The following is a 9,617-nucleotide window of genomic DNA, read 5'->3' as shown; positions in this document are numbered from 1 at the left end:
AGATAAAAGAACATAGAGGCTACACTGTAGCACAGGGGGAGATGGAGGTGGAGGTTTCTAGCCCGTCTTCCCTTGATCGCTACCAGGAAAGGAGATTGAAGTTTCTCTGCAATAGTCTCCCACAGGTACTCTTAGTTCTTTCTCAACAGCTAATTTCACCTTGCAGGAAGAGTCACAGAATACTTGTGTGTACTCTCAATTGGGTCATTATGCAGAAACAGGCTCAGCAAAACCTCCACGAAGGTTGGCACCAGGCAGAGCCCTATCCCCACTTATTGACCAGTCTCCTGATACATTAAAAACAGCTCGTATTTCTGTAACACTTTAAGATTCACAAAGTACTTTCCTTACAATAACCCTGTGAGATTGGCAGTGCAAGTGTTAATATCCTTGTTCTGTAGTTAACGAAGCTAAGATTCTGGAAGACTGATTAACTATGGTCATACAACTAGTAACTATCTGAGACAGAATTTGAATCCAAAACTGTTGACCACTGTTTCAACACTTGTCCTCTGTACTGATGGTCTAATTCAATGGGTTCCAAACCATTCAATTGCATGTCATACTCTAGGCAATATGCATTCTCCATCCTATATAAATTACTATGTTTATTGCTTTCAAGTGACTGGAGGTTTCACTGATATATCCCTGTAGTGTTTTGGGGTTTGATATATTCAATACAATGTCATCCACCATCAAGAACTTTTGTAAATCCTTTCCACCAGTAGTGTAAAAAGTATGCTACTTAATCAGGGCAAAACTTACTGGGGGCAAACGCTCAGTACCAGAGAATACACATAGAAGAAAGGTTCAAGTTCATGGCGCAGCTACTTATTGCCACTCTTGGGCAATTGGTCAGCAAGCAATTATAAAACACCCATTATGTGCCAGGCGTTGTTAGGCATTCTAGTTCAGCACCAACACACTAATTTTTGACAAAATCCAGGCTGTGTCACTTAGTACCTGTGTGACCCTGAGCAAGCCACTGAACCTCTCTGGTCCTCAGTTTCCTCATCTTCCAAATGAAGGAGTTAAACATGATGACATCTGAGGGACCTTCTTGCTCTAAATACTTGCTCTTAACACTTGACCTTCCAATATGGCAACTAGATTTAGTTCGACCACTTGGATACTACCCCATCTCTACTACCTGTGTAACTTTGGGCCAGCCATTCAGTGTCTCTGAGCCTCAGTTTCCCCATATGTAAAATCAGGAGTTGGTCTACATGACCTCTAAGGTCCCATCCAGCTCAGAAATCCTATGAGTTGGCAGTGAAAACAACCTACTGAACTTGAGTTGAAAAGAGAGGATCTCGATAAAAGCACTCACCACCAGATGGCAGCAGAGAATAGGAAACAGTTCCTAAAGTAAGAGCCCTAAAATGAAACATCCTGAAAGTGGAATTCCAATCCACTTACTTTGAAACAATGCAATATCTCCTTCCATGATCTATATTGATTGATCAGTATGGGTCAAACTAGTTTCTTAAAATGTGATGTGGGCACTCTCTGCGTTCTTACCTGGCTTTCTCATGAACTCAGCACGTGTGATGGGTGCCTTGAGTTGTGTTGAGTGACGGGAGTTTTGAGCAGCTAGCCACAATCCACTCATTCTTTACTATAAAGCCATGATTTAAAAAGTAATTTTTGTGTCAGAGGGCAGAACCAGGACTGTTGGTGAAGGATGCAAAGAGGCGAATTTAGCCTTGATGTCAGGAATGAGTCCTGACAAATAGAGTTGTCAAAAGTAGAATGGGCTGCCTGGGAAGGTGGTGGCTGCCCTCTCATTGGAGATCTTGTAAGCAGAGAGTAGATTGCCCCTTGTTGAGGATGTCAGAGTGAGGATTCCTTTAGAATGTAGGTTCTTAATCTTTTTCTGTGTGTCATGGAACCTTAAGTCTAGTTAAGTCCCTAGCAACTCTCTTCCACTAGCAAGGCTTTCACTCTTGCAGCTTCTTTCTAGAATTTGTGAGTCTTTCCCTGGATCCTCCATCTACAGAGTAGGACTGATCGCTATATAACCCTTGTGTCAGAGGCTTCCTTCTCACAGATTATTTGTGGGACGTCATCTCTTTGTGGCTCACTTGGCCCCACTGATGAACCTGATAAGTTCAGCATGTAACTTTCCCATAAATGGTGGCCATCAGCTCCTCTTAGATGTAGTAAGGCTCATGACAGACAATAACAACACAGAGACAACTCAGACCCAAAGGCATGGAGAGGTAATAGAATCCCTTTCCCCCTTCAGTGATTCTCTGTGTTTCTCCATCCTGGGCAAACCTATATTTTTTCTGTGATTCACAGTATTCTTCCAGGTAAGCTTTCATCAAGACACCAGGCCAGGGTTTGCTGCTCCACCAAGGGCTACAGCCTGAGCAGCATCGTGGGGTTTTTCTCTAGTGTAGCTTATCTCTTGTGAGTTCTCTGCTGTCTTTCCAACTCCTGATTGCTTCTTCTACAGATGCTCTCCAGCAATTGCTCCTGCTCCCCAGGAGATGGTGCCAGTTCTCAAGATGTGGGACTAAAGGAATTACGTTAGACAGGTTATAACTTTTTCCTAGATTCTAAGACCAGAACGATTCTTTGGTATTGCCTTCGGTTCTTTGCACTGAGCTCTGCAGTCTCACCTTACAAGCAACGGGCCTCTTCAGACCTGGTAGGAACCTCCTTCGACTCACTTTTCTCAAGCCACTTTCTATTATCACTCTCCCCCAGCTGAGATAGGGTGACTCAAGCCCATGGAGTCCCTCTTTCCCTTGCTTCCTGGTGGGGGTGTCTCCTGTTCATTCAGCATCTCCCACTGAGCCTTGGGTCTAATGGATTTCTGTACTTCTCCCCACTTGTCTATTGTCAGTTTTCCCTTGGAAATAGGGAGTGAGAACAGCTTCTTAGGGCATCAAAGAATCTTTGTGACTTGAATTTTAGCCTTCTAAGCTATGATTATACTACTCCGCCTTCCCCATATTTTCTTCTAGTGCTTTAAAATCAGTACTCTTGAAATAGAAAAGTGGTTTTGCACAGTGTAGAGGAAAAATAGACTTGTAGTTAGAACACAGTCAGTCAACAAATGTTTATTTAGCACTTACTATTTCCAGGCACTGGGAATGTAAGGAAAGGAAAACAAATAAGCGTGGTCCCTACCCTCAAGATCCTTACATTCTAATGGGGGAGATAGCACACCCACAAAGATATACATTCATAATACGTAAAGTACAAGTGGCAGGACAGATACCAGCTTTGATATTCACTAGGTATATGACCATGGGGAAGTCACATGGGGAAACTCTTTGTGTCTCATTTTCCTCATCTCTAGAATGGACATAATCATACTGGCACCACCTTCCTCATAGGGTTCTTGTGAGGAAAGTCCTTTGTTCTGTAAAATGTTCTTAAAGCATTCTATTTATGGTTTAGTTGTTTTCATTCCCGTCTGACTTTTTGTGACCCCATATGGAATTTTTTGGAAAAGACATTGGAGTGATTTTCCATTTCTTTCTCCAGATCATTTTACAGATGAGAAAACTGAGGCAAACAAGGTTAAGTGACTTGCCTAGGATCACACAACTAATAAATGTCTGAGGTCAGATTTAAACTCAGAAAGATGACTCTTCCTGACTCCAGGTCTGGTACTCTACCCACTACTGTGCCACCTAGCTATCCAAAGTACTCTATAAATGAGGGTTATTGTTATTTCTTGTCAACTAAGGAAAATGGAAGAAGAAAGAAGGGGCAGGGAGAAAGCCCATGGCTTTTTCCTTTGAGGAAGTCCAGGGTATGAGGCAAGCCACGAACTTTTGAGAAAGTGTTGGAAGGAAGAGAAAATCAGTAGATGATATTAGGTACCAAAGTGTACGGCAGTAAGGGGTGGGAAGGGGTAGATGACATGGTGGTGGCTTCCTCCTCCTGGGATGAAGCATTGAGTTTCTATGATGATAAAAAGCAAGATGAAAGAGAAGGATGTAGTAGGTCTGTAGGACTTCTCTCTCTAGGAGAGGATTTCTCATCTCAAACTTTGTTGAGCTATGCAATGAGTTACAGAGGAAACCATGAAACTCCTTTCTTGGGGCATGCTTGCCAGGTGGATAGATGAGGCATAGACTCTTGGGTATTGCTGTCAATAATTCAAAGTGATCTAACTTGGAGCACTTTGTAAGCTCGAGACATAGAGCGATTCCAAGTCTGTAACCAGAATCTCAGAAATAATGAGAGAGGTTTTCAAGGGAGTTTTCAGCAGCTCTCCTCTGAAGTCAGATTTATCACTTTCCAAGCAAAGGCTCTGGAACTGCAGAATCCACAGCCCCTAATAGTCCAATGGCTCTGGGTACAGAGTTTTAAGTCCAGAGGAATTTCTGGAATTCATGTGGATTCCCGGTTGGCTTTTCGTTTGCATTTATAGGACAGGCCTGATTTTTATTGATGAATGTTTTTGTGAATACATTTAGTCTCCCAGACTGGAAACAGAAGGAGGCTTTCTTACTCTTAACTCAGCCAGACTCTTTGACCCTCATGGAATGACTCCACTCCACGAGACTAAGACATATAAGCCCTGGTTTTTAAATTAGAGTCAGAAGAAGGCCTGAGTTTGAATCTCATTTCAGCCACTTATTTCCTGACTTGCACAAGTCACAACTTCTCAGGGCCTTATTTTCCTCATCTCTGTAAAGCTAGGGTTGGACTGGATCTCTAAAGTGCCTTTGAGCACTAAATCTATGATTCTCTCTAATTAGAAGAGGAAGAGACATGCCCAAAAGTATGACCAGAGACCCCTTATTCCCACAGAACAAGTGACGAATAGATGGTTTCTCCTTAAAGCTGGATCAGACCTCTTTATCCTGTGGACCAATAAGACCTTGATAAAAGATTTTAAATCTCTCCCAGAAAGGGGCTAGGTTTTCTTCATTTTATTATTAATTATATTATTAATTACATTATTATTTATTATTATTATTAATTATATTATTACTACATTATTAATTATATAATATACTATTCTATTACACGAATTATTAATTAATAATAGCCTACATTTGTATACTACTTTATAAAGTATTTTCACACTCATCATCTCCTTTGGTCCGCACAACAACTGCATGAAGGCAGAGCAGCTTTTATTGTTTCCATTTTACAGATGAAAACACTGAGACCAAGGAGCTAGGCCAAGTTCATGCAGACACAAAGAAAAGTCTCGGATCTTGTTCTGTTTGCACCCTAGTCCAGTGCTCTTCCTCTCAGGTCATCCCCTTTCCAGTGATTGATTCACCAACTATGAAGTCAGAAGGGGAGCTAGACAGATAATTGAGATGGTATAAACAGTCTACTTAGAAAATTCAGTTACTTTCACCCCCCTTCAAATAGCCTCCTTTATCCTCATTCTTTCTACTCTGTCTTCCCTTTTCCCCTTGTTTCTCTCACCTTTTTTCACTCCCATTTCATCTTAACTCATCCATACTTCCATGGTTTTCTTGTAGACCTTTCCTTCAATTTTTTGGATATTTCAAGAAAACATTTTCTCCTCTCTTCCCTCTTTAAATGATCCAAACGAATGTGGCTATGTACACCCAGAAAGGCCTACCTGAGAGAGCAATAATAGTACATTCAAAAGATAGTGTCACCTTAGTGGATAATTTGAATGCACTTTAGAAGACTTTTTTTCCCTTTTCCCTTTTGCTGAAGTATATAAGTTCTCTCTGAACTTGAGGCCTCTTGTCTATGTGCTAGCACTTTTCCAGAACTCACAAACTTATGATTGGAAAGTCTTCTTTGGCTCTATTTGGTGTTTTGAACATACGACTAAAAGACAGAACAGGGTTTTCTCTCCAAAGCCCACAATGCAAGTTCCAGGCCAGCCTGTGAGCAAAGGTTTGACCGTTTTTCCACTTGTGATCTCCAACATTGGCTTATCCAAGCTGGGACCAAAACTTGGTAGAGACTTTTGTGGCTAAAATGGGTCACCCAGCACCTGTCAGGTGAAGAGTGATGCTTATTAGTAAAGAGTTGGGCCTACTGAGCCAAGGGTTTCTGAAACAAAAGGGCATTCTCCCTGAGGAATGAGGAGGACTTTGTTATGCCCTGTAGCCTTTCCCATTACTCAGAAAGTCCTGGCTTTAGCTAGCTTTGGAAGGACAGACTCTAAGGGTTTGGGTGAGGATTTACCCAACTACATCTTCCTTCTGGACCCTATCTGCTCCCACCTAGAGGAAGTAACACCTGCTGCAGGGTCAGGTTCAAATTCTCCCTCTGTGCCACAAAGCCCTGGATGCCAGTCACTCTGTGAGGCCTTACACAGGTTCCAAGCCCTTTGTTACTCTCAGTTCCCCTCTTTCTTGCAAAAATAGAAGCTTTCCTTTCCTCCAAGTTTCCGTAGTATAAATGAACTGGGTGTATGTGTGTATTGGGGGTGGGCCCTAATCCTTATAGGAATATTAAACCCCCACCCCCAGTTTTCTCCTCCAAAAATAGCAGTTCACCCTCATGCCTGACCACTTCTACACTTTCACTACCAGCCACATCCACTGTGTTTTATGGAATCAATCCATTTAGAAGCAAATTCCCCTTTATTCTCAATCATTGCCTTCTTCTATCTCCTCAGCTGTTGATGATGCCATGTGTTTTGATGCCATTTCCCATGGAGACTTTGACTTTCCCAACTCATGTCAACTCACTGGAAAGAGGGGGTTAGAGCTTTCTAAGTTCCCACTGTTGTCCTCTTGGTATCTCAACATTCTCCTTGCTCTGTAGCATCCTCACCTTTTCCTTTCATTACATCCATTTTCAAACATGCAGAGGTCTCTCTTACTCTGAAAAATTCCTTGCTTAACCCCCAAACAAGTATGACAGGAGGCAAAAGGTTAAGACCTAGCAGCTATGGTTCAGGCCTGCCTGGCATGGGAACCCTTGGGAGAAGTTAGTTACAATTGAAGATATCAACAGGAGGCCAAGAACTGTACTTAACATTCTCTACTATCCAAAACTAAGGCTCAGCTTTCTTTGAGAGTATTTTCATCATTTTTTCACCCACCCAGACTAGAGACCCAAAGCATCCTTGACTCTTCTCTGTTCTACCATTTTCTTTCCCTATTCTTGTTGACTTTTCCTTTATAATGCCTCCCATATCTATCTCTTCATCCTTTTTTTAGCCACTGTCCTACCACACACACACACACACACACACACACACACATCTTCCACCTTCCCTTTTGATTATATCCCTAAACTACTGCACTGGTTGCCTAACTGATTTCTCTACCTCCAGTCTCTTATTATCAATTCATCCCGCATATGAATGAACCTTCCTAAAATTATGCTCTCATCAGGAAACCCATTTTTAATTTTTTAATTAAAGCTCATTATTTTTTTTACCATCCACAGTAGGTATCTTCTCTGCCTCTCACCTCCTCCCTACCTCTACTCACCTTCCTTACCTGAGCCCCTTGAGAAAGAGAGGCAAAAATCTATGTTACAAACATTATATATTCTGTATACTCCTTGATGGGGGCTTTAGTCTTCCTGCATTGAGCATGTTAAAGAAAAATATGTTGCAATCTACAATGAGTCCATCACCTCTGCCAGGTGATAGGTGGCATGCTTTATTATGATTTTCTAGAATCAACATCAATCATTGTATTGAAGAGAATTCCTACGTTTTTCAGAACTGAAACTCCTCTTTTAGAAATTTTCTTTAACTCATGATGGAAAATGCTGTCCACATCCAGAGAAAGAACTGATGGAGTCTGAAGAAAGATCAAAGCAGACTGTTTTCACTTCCTTTGTGTTTTCCCCTTTTGTTCTGTCTCTTCTGTCACAACGTGACTAATGTGGAAATATATTTAACATGATTGCACATGTATAACCTATATCAGATTGCTTGGTGTTCTGGGGGGAGGGGAAGGAAGGACAAAAATTTGGAATTTAAAAATATAAGATTTCAAATCTTATAAAAAATGAATGTTGAAAACTATATTTACATGTCATTGGAAAAAATAAAATACCATTTACATAAAAAAGAAATTCTTCAAAAGAGTTTGAAAATTTGTTTTGCCTACAAATTCAGGTCAAATTCTTTACTCTGACATTCAAGGCCTTCTACAATCTGGCCCTAATGTGCCTTTTCTACCACTGCCCAAGTCAGATTTAGCTCAGAGTGGACCAGAAGGAGAAATCCATTTGGGAGTCTTGAAGTGCTTTTAAGGACTCCAAACTCTCCTCTGGTGTAAAATATCCATCTTTCCAATGTCAACGTTTTCTTAGGGATTATTTATGGCTGTGGATCATTTCCAAAATGCAGGTGACCCAAATGACTTTAGAGAGATCTGTGTTGAGTGTAAGTAGACTACAGGACATTAATAACAATGACTTATGTGAATGAAGTGCTGGAAAATGTATCAAAGAAAGGGAAATGGGCCAGTCATGAAGCAAGAGTGAGAAACAGGCAGATAACCTAAATTGCTTTTCTCGTATCCATGAAATGTTAAAAGACCTAGAGTAAGGGTTCTTTACCTGGGGTCTATGAACTTTTTTTTAAAAAACATTTTGTTAACTATTTTAATGCAATTGGTTTCCTTTGTAATCCTATTTATTTTGTGTTATGCATTTTAAAATATCATTCTGAGAAGGGGTCCATAGGCTTCACCAGATTGTCAAAGAGATTCACAAATCTCTTATGTAGATAGAATTAAGTTTCCAGCATGTTAGATAGATCCTCTTTTGAGGATTCATGGGAAGACATGAAAATCACACAGGATGATAAGGCATAGATAAGGGCTTTGATTTTTTTTTTTTTTACCTATACCTTACCTTTTGAAGTACATTGGTAGAAAGAGTCCCCATATTCCTTCTCTTGCGAATCTATGAATATTTCAAAATATAGCTTCCTGGAACTAACCAGGAAAAGTAATTTCATTTTCATTTAGGATCAGTAGTGTATAGTAGGCTCAACTTGAAGTCAAGAAGACCTGAGTTTGAAACTCATGTTAGATCCTAGTCCTGAGTGAATCACATAAATTTTCTGGGCCTCAGTTTCTTGTTCTGTAAACTGAGAGGACTAGACTCCTTGACATCTAAGATCTCTTAGGGATGAATAATTTGGGGGATGCCAACAAAAAGCAGACATATTCTGTGATCTCTGTGAATCACCTTTCCACTGAAAATCTGGCTTCACTGTCCACCAGAGACATCAGAAATGGGGCCCCTGGCAGCAACACACTTCCAAAGTATAGAAACCAGATTACAATGCAATTGGGAAATATTTAACAAAATAAATAAAAATTCTGCAGGACATAGATAATATTACATTTTAAAGGCAAGCCAATATGTGGCCCTCAGGGACCCTCATATGAGGATAAATTGTTCCATTTCTATTTGAGTTTGACACCACTGCTGTGCGCTGTAGAATTATAATGACCAATTTTGGTCTTAGAGAAAAGATGAAAAAATGTATCATACTCTTTCCTTGAAAAGACGAGGCAGGGGTGGGGTGTGAGTGCAGAATGTTGCACTCACTATCCTGGGATCTTTCTTTCAGTTAGTTTTGCTGAACTCTTTATCTTTGGTACAATGGAATGCCCAATAAGTAGGTGGGAGTGAATATTATATTAAAATAGAAGTCATGAAAAACATTA

This window comes from Notamacropus eugenii, chromosome 1 (genome assembly GCF_028372415.1).
Source record: "Notamacropus eugenii isolate mMacEug1 chromosome 1, mMacEug1.pri_v2, whole genome shotgun sequence".
NCBI classification, from domain to species: Eukaryota; Metazoa; Chordata; class Mammalia; order Diprotodontia; family Macropodidae; genus Notamacropus; species Notamacropus eugenii.
The sequence above is the reverse complement of the archived record's forward strand: the minus strand, read 5'-3'. Positions refer to the sequence as shown.